Source organism: Mustela lutreola, chromosome 2, assembly GCF_030435805.1.
Source record: "Mustela lutreola isolate mMusLut2 chromosome 2, mMusLut2.pri, whole genome shotgun sequence".
NCBI lineage: Eukaryota > Metazoa > Chordata > Mammalia > Carnivora > Mustelidae > Mustela > Mustela lutreola.
Window position 1 is genome coordinate 25,860,105 of NC_081291.1, and position 18,075 is coordinate 25,878,179.

At 47.2% G+C, this 18,075-nt stretch overlaps 1 protein-coding gene across 1 annotated transcript in view; it reads right to left on the bottom strand.

The window, feature by feature from the left end:
• ARHGEF3 (Rho guanine nucleotide exchange factor 3) overlaps positions 1-15,625 on the bottom strand; it is a 314,187-nt gene extending 298,562 nt beyond the window's left edge. The window contains exon 1 of the mRNA XM_059161242.1: positions 15,516-15,625. The gene's annotated coding sequence lies outside the window, so the exon portion shown is untranslated. The remainder of the gene's footprint in view (positions 1-15,515) is intronic.
• Between the last annotated feature and the right edge of the window lie 2,450 nt (positions 15,626-18,075).

Below are 18,075 nucleotides of genomic sequence, written 5' to 3' on the forward strand. Positions count from 1 at the left end.
GACAGTGACAGGAGTAAGGAGACAAAATAAATCAAGGAAGGGAGAGAGGGATATTGGGGACAGTGTTAATGGTTTAGACATGACAGTTAGGGAAGGAGATATCTGAGTAAAGGCTGAAGGAAGTGAAGGACCAAATTATGTCAACGTCAGGAGAAGAGAAATCCCCGGCAGAGGGAACAGGAAGAGCAAAGGTCCTGGGGCATCCAATTAGAGGAGAGCATTGAGGCTACTATGATTCAGCTGAGGTAATGAGGGGAAGAGCGAACTAAGGAAGGAGTAATAGAAGAAACACAGCCAGATCATGGTGGTCCTGTAGGCCACTGTGAGGACATTAGCTTCTGCTGTTAAGATGGGAGTCCTTCAAGGGTTTTGAGCAAAGGAATGGTAATCTGTCCACTAAAAGTCCTTCCAGCTGTGAACTGAGGACAAACTGGAAGGAGGTAAGGACCGAGCTTGGGAGACCAGCAAAGACATCACCACAGTCACTCAGGTGAGAGGGGAGTGTAGTTTGGACAACGGGTGAAGAGTGGCCACGTTCTGGGTATAGTTTGAAAGTACTAACAGTGGGATTTTCTGATAAGAGTCAAAGATGACAGGCTTTCGATCTGAACAATCAGAAGGATGAAATTGCTGTTAACTGGCAGGTGATTAGAGGACCAGCAGAGCAAGGTGCCCTGGAAGTCAGGTAAAGAAAGAACTTCAAGGAAGAGAAAATGCCCATCAGGGTGGGGGTGGGGCCTGAGAATATGCCATTGGGATGAGCAACACGGCAATGAGCACAGACCTGGGCAAGAGATGTTCATGAGGGGAACCCAAACCTGGCTGGGAATCACAGGTTCCCAGGAGAATAGGACAGCAACATTATTCCAGCAGCCAAAAGGCGGGAACAACCCAACTGTCCTTCAGAGGATGAATGGATAAACAAAACATGGTATATACATACCAGAGAGTATCATTCAGCCTTAAAAAGGAAAGGCATAAGGACACCTGCTACAACATACATGAACCTTGAAGACATTATGCAGAGTGACATAAGCCAGCCACAGACAAAAAAAGACAAATAGTGCCTTGTTTGTATTGATGCCATTTATGTGAGGTAACTAGACTTGGTAAATGCATACAGACAGAAAGTAGGGTGGTGGTTACCAGGGACTGGGGGGAGAGAGAAGTGGAGAATTGATGGGAACAGAGTTTCCAGCACCCACGATGAAAAAGTTCTAGGGGTTGTTGCACAACAGTGTGAATATGCTTAACAAGACTGAATTGGATGCTTAAAAATAGTCATGATGGTAAGTTTTATGTTACATGTATTTTATCACCATTTTTTAAACAAATGATAGGGGAAGGGAGGCAGAGAAGGACAATCAGCAAGTCCAAACAATTCTTTCAAGAAGGTTTACTCTAAACTAAAGACAAATGGGGGCATAAGTAGGAGGACAAGTGAACAGAGGGTTTTGGTTGTGGGTTTTTGGTTTTTTGTTTTTTTAAGTTGGGAGAAATAACAGCATGTTTGTTTTCTGATAGGACTGATCCAGCAGGCAGTGTTCTCAAAGGTTCAAATTATTTCCAAAAGAAAAGCTGTATTTTGGGGGGGGTGATGAAAATGTTTTGGAATTGGATAGTTGTTATGGCTGCACAACGCTGCAAATACACCAAAAACTACTAAGTCACACTTGAAAAGAATCAGTTTTATGGTATGTGAATTATACCTTAATAAAAATCAGAGAAAACGAAAACCAAATAATAAATTTAGTATTGTCTGGATACCATGGACTCACAGACAGCCTGAGTTCCCACCCAAAGAGCCCCAGATAGTTCCTGTGGCCAGTGACCCACGGGTCACTCGGTACCTTGTGGCACAGGAGAAGGGAGCAAAGTCTTCCAAGTTTAGGCTGAGCTACAAATGCTACATCAGCACACAGCCCCTATAGAGAAAGCCACTGAACAAGCCCCCACTGGCTGCACATAAATGGCTCTATTTACTTGGAGCCATGAACTCTCAGGTCTCTGGTGTAAGAGAGAAATGTAAGAAAAATGCACTCAACTCAAAGCAAGAAAACCTGCACCTGCCACCTCCTCCCACCTGCCAACCCATGCCACGGTTGTCTAACTGCATGGGAACCAGGCATGGGCTTTAGGGGGTGATCAGTCATGGATGGGGGGGAGTTCTTTCTGAAATGTCCTCCCATTTGTAACACTGTCACACTCAAGCTTCCCACTGACTGCCTTTTTCCTTTCTGCTCAACAGTATCTTATTCCCTGTTATGTTTAATTTTATGTGTTGTCTAGACCATAATGCCCAGATAGCTGGTCAAATGTTATTCTAGACGTTTTATGAAGGTGCAGGTATTTTTTTAGATGACATTAATATTTATATCAGCAGACTTTGAGTAAAACAAATTGCTCTTCATAATTTGGGGGGGCCTGATCAATCAGTAGAAGGCCTTCGTAAAACAAAGATGGACCACCGCCTCTAGCAAGAAGGAATTCTGCCAGGAGACTGCCTTCGGACTTGAACTGCCTTCCCCGCCTCTCTAGCCTGCCAGCCTACTCTGCAGATTTTAAACTTGCAAGCCTCCATACTCACATAGGGGGATTGCCACTTCCTTTAAATATATATATATATATATATATATCTCCCTCTCTTGCTCAGTATATGTGATTTATCAATATACATATATCATATATATATGGAGACAGAGAGAGAGGTGAGAGGGAGAGAGCATACACACCATTATATATTATATAATATACATCATTATAAATTATATACTTCATATATTATATATGTACATATTACACATCATTATATATTATATAATATATATTATATACTTTTATATATTAACATCCTGTTGAATTTGTTGGTTTTGTTTCTCTGGAAATCCCTGACTAATACACCTCCAAAACTACTTACTTTCCATTGTAAATTATCCCTTATTATCTGTACTTGCACGAAATTTCAAGTCATCAGATGATTAAGAAGATAAAAATAAAAAGCCTACGTGGGGAACCTGGGTGGTGCAGGTGGTTGAGCGTCTGACTCTTGGTTTCAGCTTGGTCATGATCTCAGAGTCGTGGGATCGACCCCCACATTGGGCTCCTTGCTCAGCATGGAGTCTGCTTAGGACTCTCCTTCTCTCCCTCTTCTCCTGCTCCTCCCCACTCCCTCCCTCAAAATAAATGAATAAATCTTTTTTTTTCCAAAGATTTTATTTATTTGATAAACAGAGAGAGGCAGGCAGAGAAAGAGGGGGTGAAGCAGGCTCCCTGCTGAGCAGAGAGCCCGATGTAGGGCTTGATCCCAGGACCCTGGGATCATGACCTGAGCCGAAGGCAGAGGCTTTAACCCACTGAGCCACCCAGGTGCCCTTAAATGGATAAATCTTAAAAAAAAAAAAAAAAAAAAGGGCGCCTGGGTGGCTCAGTGGGTTAAGCCGCTGCCTTCGGCTCAGGTCATGATCTCAGGGTCCTGGGATCGAGTCCCACATCGGGCTCTCTGCTCAGCAGGGAGCCTGTTTCCTCCTCTCTCTCTCTCTGCCTGCCTCTCTGCCTACTTGTGATCTCTCTCTGTCAAATAAATAAATAAAATCTTTAAAAAAAAACAAAAACCCACAAAATAAAGCAACTGAGGAAGAATAACATCTATGTATTGATCAAAGCCATCATAGTGGATATATGTGTTTTCAAATGCAACTTTAAGTCAAACAAGTGGTATTAATTTTGTATCCGCTTTGTGGCTACCTTTTCAATCTGTAACAACTCATTAGGATATTAAGAGGCACCTGGTTGGATCAGTTGGTAGGGTGTGTGACCCTTGATCTCAGGGTCATTAGTCTAAGCCCCACAGTGGGTATGGAATCTACTTTAAAAATAAATATTTTTTTTAAAGGATAGTAAATTATATCTTCTTCCCTAATCATTACAGGAGACAAGTACAAGACCTGGGTTCACGCCATGAACTTGTAATAGGACTTAGCCTTTCTGGGTTCCATCCCAGCTCCACTACTCACAGTGTGACCCTGGGCAAGTTACCTCTCTGTGCCTTTTTTCCCCCATCCAAAAATGAAGATAACACAGTACCCTCTCCCTGAGGTTTTTGTGAGGATTAAATGAAATAGTACATGTAAAACACACAGCAAACCATCAAGCACAGAGTTTTTCAAACAGTAGGTTTTCCCCTATTTGTGAAATAAATCCAGAGGGTCTCACAGCCATCATTTAAAAAAAAAAAAATCATAGATCCACTAATGTAGAAAAGAATGATTGGAGGACATTAAACATACATAAGGTAAGTATTGTCTCACCAAGCTTTCATTCTGGATACAAATGTGCTTGCACACACGTGTGCACTCATACATGCAAATACACCAAGTGGTAGTCTATAGATTTATTTCTTACAGTGGGTCACAGTCAAACACAGGTAGGAAAAGCCAGAGTCCCACAATATAATAAGTGCTCAATAGCCTTCGGTAGCATCATCATTATTATCTCATTTGAAAAGATAACATAACTCTCTTTATTAGCGTAAGAAAACAGGGTTGCTCACCCTCGGATCACCTCTGCCACTCATTTGCTGCCGTGCTGTTTAAGAGTCACCCCACCTCCCTAAATCCGCTTGCCAACTCTCTCTCCTCAAAGGCCTCGGCGGTCATTTAAATATTTTCTGACTCACAGTGCTGGCCAAGGATTAGTGAGGCCCTGCCCAGCCCAGAATATATGAAATGCGAGTGATCTGTTAGAAAACCACTGGAGTTTGCAAGACTGCACAGAGTTTTTGTAAAATTAAAGCCACGCTGGGGCGAAGCCGTCCCCTGCACCCCCCTGGGAGGTGTGTCATGGGAAGAGGTTACACAAGGGCAGCTGAGCTGCATCTTCGGAGACTGGAACTTCAGCTCCGTAACATGCTTCCTTGTTCTGGGCCTGGGTTGTATCACTGTGTTTTTCCCCTAACTTTCCATGTGCACAGGCATGCACCCACACCCCACACTAAAGAATGGAAGTAAAATCCCCATGAAGAGCTTGATCTAACAGATTGGGTAAAGGGAACCTGCTAAACCACAGGAACTTGGGTTTTGAAGATCTCAAAATAATTTTCATTGCGTAGCATGTTCTTTCCCTCCAGAAACAAACTAAAAATCTTCGCAAATTCATACTTGTTTTAATTCCTTTTTTTTTAAACTGTGTTTTGTTCTGTTTTTGGAACAACAACTCCCCTCTCTCACACACAGTAGCACCATTTTGTTTAAAATGGAGACCCTCGCCCCAGCAGAGAGCACGCTGAGGTGGAGTGTGTTAGCATTTCCCAATGTAGTTCTCTGGGCTGTTCCTTCAGTTTGGAAAAGCAGTTTGTTGGCACACACATAGGCACCTCACTTTTCACTTCTTCTTCTGTAAGAACACAATTGTGGACTTGTGCCAAAGCATGACATCTGGAATGCATAAATGCAGGTAGAGGTGTAAACTAATCTTCTATTATGTGATAGTATTCCTTTCTTATTTTTATTCCATTCTTTAAACCATGATGCCAGTTTGGCGGGGAGGAGGCAAAAACTGCTTTAGCAGAACCCTTTCCTTAAATGAAATCCTAGCTCTGCTCAATCGATGAAACAAGTGAAAATCCAGCCTCACTCTGATACCCTCCAGCACTCCCTGGTGCCTCCAGGGCTGGGGGGCCAGGGTTGGGTGGGGGGCGGGGAGTGCCAGTTCTCACCAGGATTCTGGTGAGGCAGGGAAGTATGGGAAGATCTCTAGGGCTCACCATCACGCCCTCAGATAAATGGAAGCCAGGTCTGCCATTAGCTCAGTCTGTGCTAGAGGTATTCCCATTTCACACGTTCAGGAGTTAAATGTTTTATCCGAGGTCTCCCGACTTAGATTAGACACGACACTGTACTTATCACTTCCTTCAACAAGGAAAAGAGATGCTGATGTCCCCAGGTTTTGTCTCTGCAATCAGAAGGCCCCTATTAGAATCTTTTTTTGCAAAAACTCGACAAGCTGATCCTAAAATTCATATGGGGACCCAGAATAGCCAAAACAATCATGAAAAGGGACAAAGTTAGAAGACACACTTCTCGATTTCAAAAGTTACTGCAAAGCCTGGGTAACTCAGTTGATTAAGGGTCTACCTTCAGCTCAGGTCATGGTCCCAGGGTCCTGGGATCAAGTCCCACATGGGACTCTCTGCTCAGTGGGGAGCCTGCTTCTCCCTTTCCCTCTTCCCCTCCTCCTCTGTTTGCTCTCTCTCACACTCTATCTCAAATAAATAAATAAAATCTTTAAAAACAATAATAAAAATTTTAAAACAAATCAATAATAAAAAGGCAACCCCTTTTTTTTTTAAGATTATATTTATTTATTTGACAGAGAGAGAGATGGCGCAAACAGGGGGAGCGGGAGAAGCAGGTTCCCCACGGAGTGGGGACCCAATGCTTGATTCCAGGACCCCAGGGATCACAACCTGAGCCAAAGGTACATGCCTAACCGACTGAGCCACCCAGGCGCCTCAACAACCCAATTTTTAAAAACTGGTGAAATATCTGAAAAGACACTTCTCCAAAGAAGATATACAAATGGCCAATAAACACATGGGAAGATAGTCAACCAACACAATATTAAGGAAGAACAAAGTTGGAGGACTGCCGCTACCAGACTTCAGGACTTATTACAAAGCTACAATAATCAAGACAGTGTGGTATTAGCAAAAACACAGACAAACAGATAAAAAAACAGAGAGACCAGAAATGGACCCACATATATATAGGCAACTGATCTCTGACAAAGGAGCAAAGGCAAAAACAATGGAGCAAAGATATTCTTTTCAACAAATGATGGAAAACTGGACACCCACATGCAAAAAAATGAATCTAAACATAGACTTCTCACTCTTCACAAAAATTAACTCAAAATGGATCCGAGACACAAATATGAAATGCAAAACTATAAAATCCTTAGAAGATAACATAGGGAAAAACCTACAAAACCTTGGGTATGGTGATGCCTTTTTAGATATAACACCAAAAACACAATCTGAAAGAAATAATTGATAAGCCGGATTTCACAAAAATTGAAAACTTCTGCTCTGCAATAGATAATTCCAAGAGAATTAGAAGACAAACCACAGACTAGAAAAAAATATTTGCAAAAGATACACTTGATAAAGAACTGTTACCCAAAACATGCCAACAGCTCTTAAAACTCAACAATAAGAAAACAAACAACCTGCACTGGAAATAGGAAAGACCTTAACAGACACCTCACCAGAGAAGATACATGGATGACAAGTAAACACGTGAAAAGATTCTCCACATATGTCATCAGGGAAATGCAAATTAAAGCAACAGGATACCAGCCCAAGCCTATTAGAATGGACTAAATCCACAAAACTGACAATACCAAATGCTGGCAAATGATGTAAAGTAACAGGAACTCTCTCATTTGTTGATGGTGGGAATGCAAAATGGTACAGCCACTTTGGAAGACAGTTTGGCAGGTTTCTTACTAAACCAAATATACTCTTACCACACATACCAGCAGTCACACTCCTTGGTATTTCCCCTAACTAGCTGAAAACATGTCCACACAAAAACCTGCACGTGGTTGTTTATAGCAGCTTTATTCACAAGCGCCAAAACTTACAAGCAACGAAAATGTTCTTTATTTATTTATTTGTTTGTTTATTTATTTATTTGAGAGAGATTTATTGACAGAGATCACAAGCAGGCAGAGAGGCAGGCAGAGAGAGAGGAGGAAGCAGGCTCCCTGCCGAGCAGAGAGCCCAACTCGGGGCTCGATCTGAGAACTCGGAGTTCATGACCCAAGCCGAAGGCAGAGGCCCAACCCGCTGAGCCACCCAGGCGCCCCGAAAATGTTCTTTAGTAGGTGAACGGATAAACTGTGATACATCCAGACAATGAAATACTACTCAGAACCAAAAAGAAATGAGATATCAAACTATGAAAAGAAATGAGGAACTTCAAATGCATGTAACTAAGTAAAAGAAACCAATTGCTACATACCGCATGATCCTAACTATATGACATTTTGGAAAAGGCAAAACTATGGAGACAGTAAAAAGATCAGTGTTTGTGCGGGCAGGAAGGTGGAGATGAAAAGGTAGAGACAGAGGATTCTTAGGGCAGTGAAAATACTCTGTATGATATTATAGTTGTGTGTAAACTTATCATTATTCATTTATTCAAACCCACTGAAGGCACAACACCAAGAGTGAGCCCTCAGGTAAACTATGAGCCTTGGGGCACCTGGGTGGCTTAGTGGGTTGGGCCTCTGCCTTTGGCTCAGGTTGTGGTCCCAGGGTCCTGGGATCGAGCCCCACGTTGGGCTCTCTGCTCGGCGGGGACCCTGCTTCCTCCTCTCTCTCTGCCTGCCTCTCTGCCTACTTGTGATCTCTGTCAAATAAATAAATAAATAAAATCCTTTAAAAAAAATACGGGCTTCATATGATCATGATGTGTCCATGTAGGTTCATCCCTGGTATCAAATACACCATTCTGGTGAGTGATATTGATAATGGGGGAGGCCCTGCACGTTTGGGAGCAGGAAATATAAAGGAAATCTCTGTACTTTCCTCTCAATTTCATTATTAAAAGAAAAACGAAAACTGCACGAAAAAAAATTAAGTTAAAACAAAACAAAAAAAGATGTTCAACACCACTAACCATAGGGAAGTGAAAATCAAAACCATGATGAGATACCACTTCACACGCCCTAGGATGGCAATAATTAAAAAAAGATGGGCAGTAACAAGCACTGGTGAGGATGTGGAGTCATTGAAACCCTCAAGCACTACTGGTGGGATTATAAAATGGCGCTGCCCCTTTGGAAACCAGTATGGCAGTTCTCCAAAATATCCAACAGCAAGTCACCATAAAACCGGCAATTCCACTGCAGGTACATACCCAAGAGAACTGAAAATACACGTCCACACAAACTTGTACCTCCCTTGGGGGAGGTGAGGATATAGAAAGAGGGGAGATGTGTATAGACAGAGAAAGCACTCTTGGACATATGGCTAAATGAGGAAAAATTCACAAAATGAGCCCAAGAGAGGTACCTGGGGTGGCTCAGTTGGTTTGGCATCTGACTCTCGGTTTTGGCTCAGGTGATCTCAGGGTGGTGAGATCGAACCCGTGTGGGACTCCACATTCAGTGCAGTCAGCTGGACATGGTCTCCCTCTCCCTCCGCCCTGGTCCTCCCCCCTCCTCTCTTTTTAAAAATAAATAAAATCTTTAAAAAATTTTTTTAAATGAGCCCATTCTGCCAGTTTTTAAAGACATTCACAGGTACACACACCTGTACATCAAAACATAGGAGAAATACCCAATCAGCTGATCATAAATGTGCTCTCTGGAAGGAAGCCAGGGATGCGGGAGGTGGAACTTTACTCTTTACTCCATAATTTCCAATTTGTTTACATTTGTGTACATGAAGAATACAAGCAGGAGCATTTCTTTTTCTAGGCAAAAGGGAAGGAAAGAGGGAAGAGGCCCCTGGAGTTGAGGAGTGTGGGAGGTTCTGCAAGGAGAAAAGAATATTCCAAGTAGTAGGAACAGCAGGGGCAGAGCTGCGAAGGTGGAAAAATCCTCTGGAGCATTTGAGGGGCTGTTGGGTTCAACTGCATTGGAGGGTCCAGCAGGTGACCTGGAGTGGGGTGTGGGGAAGATGACCTAGAACAGTCCACCGAAGCGGCCAGGTTCTGAGAGCCACAGGTACATGGAGGCCCCCCGTAGCTGGGCAGGCCTGGGAGAGACCATGGGGACAGCAGGGAGGACCATTTGGGCGTGACCAAATCTCATGCCATTTCACACCTGGCATTTGTCTCACAACAAACGTGCCCTTGGCTCCATTATCCAGATTTAGTTCCAAATACAATCGTCTCCAATAGTGTAGCACCCACCCCGATGAAGTCTCCAAGTCCGAATGAGAACGCCTGGTGTGTTTGAGCAAACTTTCGTGAGCACAGTGCCTGACGGAGTGACCTGTGTCTACTTTAGGTCACCAGGGAATGACCACAGCCCTTCCTGCACAGGGGCTGTGACAGGATATGCACTCTGTGCATTCATTTCCACAGCAAACCCATAAGGTCCAGTCAAGCACTATCCCCATGCACAAATATGGAAACTGAGGCTTGGAGAGGTCAGGCACTTTGCCCAAGGTCACTCCACTAGTAACTCAATGCTGGAGCTGAGCCTGGAACCAGGATGCCTCCCACCTCCAGACATATCAATGTGCCTTAAAACCAGCCACCACGCTAGATCACCACCCCAGCTTTCAGGAAAATATTAAGCTCAGAATTAAAGCTGGATTCGGGGTTCTATCCACAGGAGCAGCAAATCCTGATCCGTAAGTTATCATAAAGCGGAGGTGGGGTGTCGGGACGAATAACTGTCTTGGGCTGTTAAAGAACTAGTTCAGTCTTGAGCTAGACGAGCGAGGCAAGGCACTGACAAGCCTGCTTTGTCCTTCAACTCTGGCCAAGGTCTCCGGCCTCTTTCCTTGGAGCATTTGGTTTTGACTTGGGCCCCATGTCCAGCTCTGCCCTGAGTCACGGATCTACCTCAGAAACGTCAGGAGTCACCTGGGAAAAGAAAGCAATAGCCTCCTCCCGCCTTGTTGTTCTGTGGCCACCAGAAACCCTGTAGCATTCCTTAACCCCTCAGCAAATCCTCACCATGCCAGGGACTGAGCACTTGGTGGGTGAGAACCAGCCTCTGCCCTCCCAGAGCTGACATTCCGCAGGGGCTGTACATCAAAGCAAGGTCTGTAGGAGAGATTTAAATGCACCCAGCTCTCTTGACATCACTGAATCAATCTTCTGGGAAGATCCCCCTCCCCTCCACCTCCTCTGATACAACTGAACAGAGCTCCAGAAAGACACAGTTGCCAAATTATTCACCACTTCCCACCTTGTTTTTCTTAGTCAGGAAGATGGGGATCCTGAGAAGACCTGTACCATAGGAAGGTTCTAGATGATAAATGAGGATGCCCAGCCAGAGCCCAGCAGCACAAGGCGCAGCCATTCAGAAGAACTGGCATTTACTGATGGCTAAGACAGTTACTTTTCCACAGAATACACCAATACAAGGATACACATGCACACATGCATGTATGTGTACACACACAGGCACACACAATTGCTATAACTGATGAGAACCTGAGCTCATTTGAGAGCTGGTAACTCTTCAACTGGACCTTTGCACATGCTATTCTCTCTCCCTTCCATCCCACCCCACCCTCTAATAGAAAGGACTTGTAGTCATCCCTTTCTTTTCTTAGATGTCACTCTTTCCAAGAAGCCTCCCTGTCATACCTCCTTTTTTTTTTTTTTAAGATTTTATTTATTTATTTGACCGAGAGAGATCACAAGTAGGCAGAGAGGCAGGCAGAGAGAGAGAAAAAAGGATGTCATACCTCCTTTATGCTTGGCTGAGTAACGTCCAGTGATCAGCCAATCAACCACTCAGTAGAGGGATTAGGAAGCGGGCATCTCCTGGTTCGTGATCCTACACATTTTCATCACTTCATTTTTTTTTTTTCCATCAAAGCTTCACTAAGTAACTACTTTCCCTCTAGGTGGTTCGTTCCCTCTAGGTGATGAGGTGCTTATGACCAAATGACACAGAAGAGGAGGGGGCCCATGGCTAGGGCAGGTGAGGGGAAGCAAGTCTTACTATGTGCAGGGTTATACTTCCAGCAGTACCCCCGAGGCTCATGTTCATTGCCCAGGTGGCAATTTCAGGATAAATCATCACTCCAGGTCCCTCCGGAAAGGAAGGCATAAGCCTTCTAGACAAACATGAGAGCCCACAGTGCCGAGAGCTTACTCCAGCCATGAGTTAGGATCTGGGGAGGAGGTGAGGAAGGTTCTGTCCACACTGCCTCATTTCCCCTCCCCCATCCCCCGTGAGAGAGACCATGTCCAGGGCTCAAGAGCAGACTGGTCAAACCAGGAATTCAACCACAACCTTGGGTCCACATGCGTGGAACTGTCCTCCCCCGGAAATCCACCTCGCTCATTCCTCTAGGTTTCTGCTGGAATGCTGCTTTCTCAGAGAAACCATCCCTGACCTAACCCAATGCTGCCTCCAGGGCGGTCTCTCTGGATCCCCTTCCTCAGCTTCATCGCCATCATTCCACTGACCACACTCTGATATCATACTATAGCTCTACACGCCAACTGTCCATCTCCGCCACTGGGACGTAAACCCCACAAGGGAGGGACACTGCTGGCCTTCTTGCCTGCTCTGTGGCCACTGTCAGAGCCCTCCCTCCAGAAGTGATTCTTTTTTTTTTTTTTTTTTAGATTTTATTTATTTACCCGACAGACAGAGATCACAAGTAGGCAGAGAGGCAGGCAGAGAGAGAGGAGGAAGCAGGCTCCCTGCTGAGCAGAGAGCCCAATGTGGGGCTCCGATCCCAGGACTCTGAGATCATGACCTGAGCCAAAGGCAGAGGCTTTAACCCATTGAGCCACCCAGGCACCCCCAGAAGTGATTCTTGACTAAATGGAGTAAATGAGCTAAGCTAAGAGGCTAAGGCACCCGTGGAGCTAGGACTCCAAATAACTAGTCTTCCTTTTTTTTTTTTTTTAAGAAAAAGTACACCCATTTCCATAACTGAATGAACAGTATTCACTTAAGTGAAAAAGAAGGCAAAACTCCTCTTCAAACCTCTCCAGAGCAGATCCCACTGCACCCATCACACCGGCGATCTCCCACAGAGCAATGCAAACTGACTCAGTTCATCAGAATCATGTATAAAAGTATTTCATTTTCACTCATTTCAACCCGTTCAGCCTTTGCAAAGTGATCTGAATCAGACAGTATTTGTAAAAACCATTAAGATAATGCATCCAAGGATGAATTTTTTTTTTTTTTTAAATATATCCGGGGCCAGGGCACCTGGCTGGCTCAGTCAGTGCAGCATATGACTCTTCATCTCGGGACTTTGAGTTTGAGCCCCATGGTGACTACAGAGCTTACTTAAGGAGAAAAGAAAGTTCTTCAGCTCACCCCACTTCACTCAGAGGCTGCTCATTTCATTCTGTCACTAAGGAACATTTATTGAGCATCTACTGTATGCAAGGGGCCAGAGTTCAGTGGTAAAGAGGGCAGCACCTCTACCTTCTTGAAGTCTACATTATCCTGGGTGGATGCAGACAATAAACCCATAAATAGATACACGAGTATGACCACTTCAGGGAAGCTGCATGAATAAAATACAATAGGAGAATGGGAAAGGTACCGATAAGGAAGACAGACTGCTTTGGACAGAGTGGTCAGAAGAATCTTCTCCACAGAAGACACATCCAAGCTAAAGGGAAAGATCATGACAGACTTGAGAAAAAGCGGCAGGAGAGTGTGCTTGGCAGAAGGAAGAGCATTTGCAAAGACTCTGAGGAGTCTCTTCAGACAATCTGAGTTCAAATTTTCATGAACCACATCCCTCCTAATGGCCCCACCACAGGCCAACAGTCCCTACTCCCTCAGCTTGCCTTCTCCTTTCCCCAGCTGACTTCTTTATCAGATCTTCTCAAGTTAAGGCAGACCTGAATTTTCCAATGGAAGTTATACCCTGAGCAGGGGCACAAAGCATCATGTGTACACTTCCACCTCTGGGAGACAGAAGTCATGGTGACAACTTGGGTCTGCTCCTGTACAAGCGGTAAGAATCTCCCCACCAGCAGTTCAGAGTCCCCTTTTATGGGGCACAGGCCCTTTGCAGAATACGATGAAAAGGGAACTCTCTGGAAAAATACACACCTGTGCTCCAAGCAGATCTCATCCACATATCCAATCTCATATACATTTCAGGAGATTCCTGGAGTCTCCTGAATCAGAACTCCTTTCTGTGGGCCTAACACGAAAAGAAAGAAGCTTAACTGGGTCAGGCTCCACTGATGGAGGGGAGAGGACAAGATCAGGTCTTCAGGCCCCTAACTACACTCCCACACTCACAGAGATCAGACAGGGTGTCAGCCTACCCAGGAGCCCAAAGCCTGAAGGAAATCAAGTGCAGCCTTATCCACTCCCCCTCAGTGAGGCAAATATCCAGTCACACCCTAGAGCTTCCAGAGAAGGTTTGAGACCCCATTTCCCACCAGTGTCCTTGACAAAGGTCATCTCCAATCTCATATTCTGAGATACATTTTGCAAAAGGCTGCTTAACCATAGGAAACATTACCACAAAGCCCAAGTGTTTCAGCGCCAAAGGGGACACCACTGTGTGAATAATTCAGGTTCTTAGAAAAGGAAGGAGCAAGAGCCTGCCCATACCCACCTCACTGGGGAGTTAGGCATGCGGATGCCCTGTTAGATGTCAGCCATAATAATAACAAGAACAACTACATAAGTAGAATTTACCATGTATCAGGCACTTTAAGAACTTGAACCTTATGCAACCCTTTAAGAGTTGTACTATTGTTACCCTCATCGTACAGATGAGAAAACTGAAGCATAGATGGGTGAAGTAACTTGTCTGAGACTATACAGCTAAGCCAAATTCATAGAAAAGCTCTCCTCTTCCACACCCCAACCAAGGAAGAAAGCAGTTATACCTTGTGCTGCACATGAAATGCTTTAACATAAGTTTCTGCGGGTGCATCCAAGACAACTAGTGTTTGGCAGGTCTCACCCCTCTGCCCAGTGCTGGAAGCAAGCCTGCTTCAGGCATTAAATGGAGAAAGAGTCCTCTAGGAACAAGTCGCTCTGTTTCAAAAACGCTCAAGTCCCTGAGGAGGCTGAGAGCGCAAGTGCCGCTCTCCTTCGTGGCAAAGCCCAAGGGAACCCATTCCTCCCGCCCCCTCCACGCTCGGTCCACTTCCACACTCAGAAAATGCTCACCGGTCTCTGGCTATGAGGCACCGAGATTCACCCTAACCCCCTGGTGTTCGCCTCCCTCGCCTCTACCTCAAGACCCTCTGGCTGCGCAATTTAAAAAGGTGCAGCCGCCAGCACAAGGGCCCCGGGCTGGCCCGGAACCACGGCCGCCGCCCTGCGCGCTCAAAGCCGGGTTCCTGACAGCGAAGTGACCGGCAGCCCCGCGAGCCACCACCAGCAGCGCCCGACGCGACGCTGACCTGTGGGCGCCCCACCAAGGCTGGGGAAGACTCCGAGGAAGAGGACAGGTGGCGCCTCCCTCCCCGGAAGTCGGTCCGGGAACTTTCGCTTAAAAGCTCCCAGGGACCGAAGTCAGGGTCTTCGGCGCCAGCGGCGGCCGGTCCGGGACTGGCACTGCCCACCTGCGTCGCGCCCAGGAGCCCAATCGCGCTCCGAGTGCCCGGGGCTGGAGAGCTCGCAGAGCCCGCTTTGGCACCGAGACCCGCAGGGGCGACCCGGCGGTGGGGGCAGGGGTCCAGCTCGGGGTAAGGAGTTCAAGACCGGGAGATTCCAGCCCCGGGAAGCGGCGGGCCCCAGGGCGTCTAGCCGGGGCGTCCAGCCAGGGAGGGTCTAGTCGGGGGGGCGGGGGTTCCCGGGCGGCCTCCCGCACTCACCTCCGCGGCGCTCAGCGCTGGCTCGGCCCGGCGGGGCTGGAGAGCACACCGCTGCGACCGCTGTGGTGGCGGCTGCTGCGGGGGCGGCTCCCCCGGGCGGGGCGGGGCCGGGGGCGGCGGGGGCGGGGCGGCCGCGCCGGCCACGTGGGCGTGGGGTGGGCGGGGGACCCCCGGCGGCGCGCGAGCGGGCTGGCGCGAGACCCGGACGCAGTCACGCCTGGCAGCAGCTCGGCATCCCCCCCACCCCCGCACGCCCGGCCGGGGTCCTTGGGAAGACTGGGAAGGCGGACGGAGGAGAGGAGCCCGGCCCCCGGGCCGCCCTTTTACCTAATCCAGACTCTGGCGGGGGAGAATTTACCCGGTCGGGGAAGGGGTGCGCAGCCCGGCTCCCGCTCTCGCGAAGGAGAAGGAATTGCGGTCCCCCGGAGTAGGCTCGCGGGACAAGTATCGGAGCCGAAGGGGACTGGCGACCCAGGGGGTGCCCTGGAGGGCGAAGGCCGGAGTCTGTGCATGGAGCCCCGCCCCGCCCTAAGCTGACCTGCCCCGCGTCGGGTCTTGCCCGAGCCTCGCTGTCCTGGACGGTGGGGGTGAAAATGAGGACGAGAGCGAGCTGCGCGAATCCCCGCGCGCCCAGAAATCCTCAGGAAGAGCTGCCAGTGGCCTGGGTCACCATGCGGAAATAAACAGGCGAATCCAAATAAAACTATTTTCTGCATTCATTCATTCGACAAAGGCCTACCGTCCTCAGGACCCCCGAGGTCCAGTAATAAAGAATGAGCTATACAGTATATAGCTCTCATGGAAGTACAAACTGTGATGGTAAAAATGGAAAATTCATCAGTACTTGCTTTCATGGTGTCAGGTGTGCATTTTAATTTTTTTAAGATTTTATTTATTCTTATTTATTTATTTATTTATTTGAGAGAGAAAGAGGGCGAAGCAGATTTCCCGCTGAGCAGGGAGCCCTACCCCCGGGCTCCATCCCAGGACTCTCAGATCCTGATCTGAGCCAAAGGCAGATACTAAACCGATTGAACCGCGCAGGCGACTCTGGGTGTGGCTTTTAAGTATTTGAGCTACTTCTAACACTGACAACAGCCCTGCAAGCTGTAGGAGTTGTGCGGGCCCACTTCCCAGATGAAAAAACTGAAACTCGGAAAAGTGAGGCCAGCCCTTAAGTCAGAGGAAAGAGCATCCGCCCAAGAATTACGGCTCCTGCCAGGCTGACTCTCCAGTAAGTGGCAAGAGCGAGCAGCCTGAGGGGACCTCCTCCGTTTCTAACCACCACCCCCGCATTCCCAGGAAGAGGGCGCTGTTGAGGACTCCTTGGAAAGGCACCTGTCCTGACAGCAGCCTCTGGGAGGCAGACCTCCCAGCCCCACCCCCTACCCCCCAAGACCAGCCGGAGGTGATCAGAACTGATCTGAGAGCTGACATTCTTCATTGCAACCCCTGGGTCTTGTTGCAGACACACGCCTCCTAGTTCTGGGTGGCCTCTTCCTGGTCTGCATCCTGCCTTTTGGGCCAGAAATGAAGCGTCTTGAGCAAACCAGCTTTCATTTCAACAGCTGCAACTTCATTCCACTACAACTTGAAGGGGACTCCTTGACCCCAAACCCAGGGCCTCCTGACCCACTCATTTCTTGTTCAAGGAACACATACCCTATGCAGTACTCCATTTCGGAGAGCAAAACTTCTATCCAGGCCCCTAGTCCTCAGCCTTTTCCCCAAAACCTCTTTTGCTGGCCTCTCCCCTACCCACTCCACACTATTCCTACCAGGTATGTTTATTAACTAATAATAAAGGACTTCCGCTCCCTGCATGAACCCGGAGCTCAGCACAGGCTTCAGACCCACAGGTCTGAACATGATGTTCTACCCAGGCAGCCTTGTCAAAGATAAAAGTTTTATTTCCATTAGCTTCCATTTAACAACAATTTGAGTATCTGCTACATGCCACACACTGTGCTAGGCTCTGGGGAACAGTTGTGAATCTCAGTAAGACACACAGTCCCTGACCCCATGGAGCTCACAGCTGATACAGGAACAGCCAGACCTCTTACTGGGCAGTTAGGGAGCAGGATGTGGACAAGCACAGCTGGGGAAGCGCTGGCCCCCATTCAGGCAGAGAGAGACTTCCTGTGGGAAGTAGGCCTCAGCTGAGCCCTGACCAGGCAGGGAAACCTGGCAGGGGGTGGGGGAGAACAGGCGATGGGGAAGCCCAAAGGTGGGAGAGCACAGGGCACACTTCTGGGAGTTTATGGAGAGGAACAGGTGCTGAAGAACAAGGCTAGAGAGGCCATGATGGTCATGGTGTGACACCAGACCTTGACCACTGAAAGGTTCAGCCAGAGGTGATGGGATCCCACTGCTGCTGAGTGAGGGATGAATATAGTAGGGGAAAGTCTCCTGTGCACAGCAGAGGCAATGTGCATTATTATTATTATTACTAAACTCTCTGACTTCCTGTTTTACAATTCCAGGTTTCCAGAAATGAGAACAGATATGCAAGTAGGATATGTTGACTAAAATCAATGTGATCCCACAAGGGAGGGGGCGC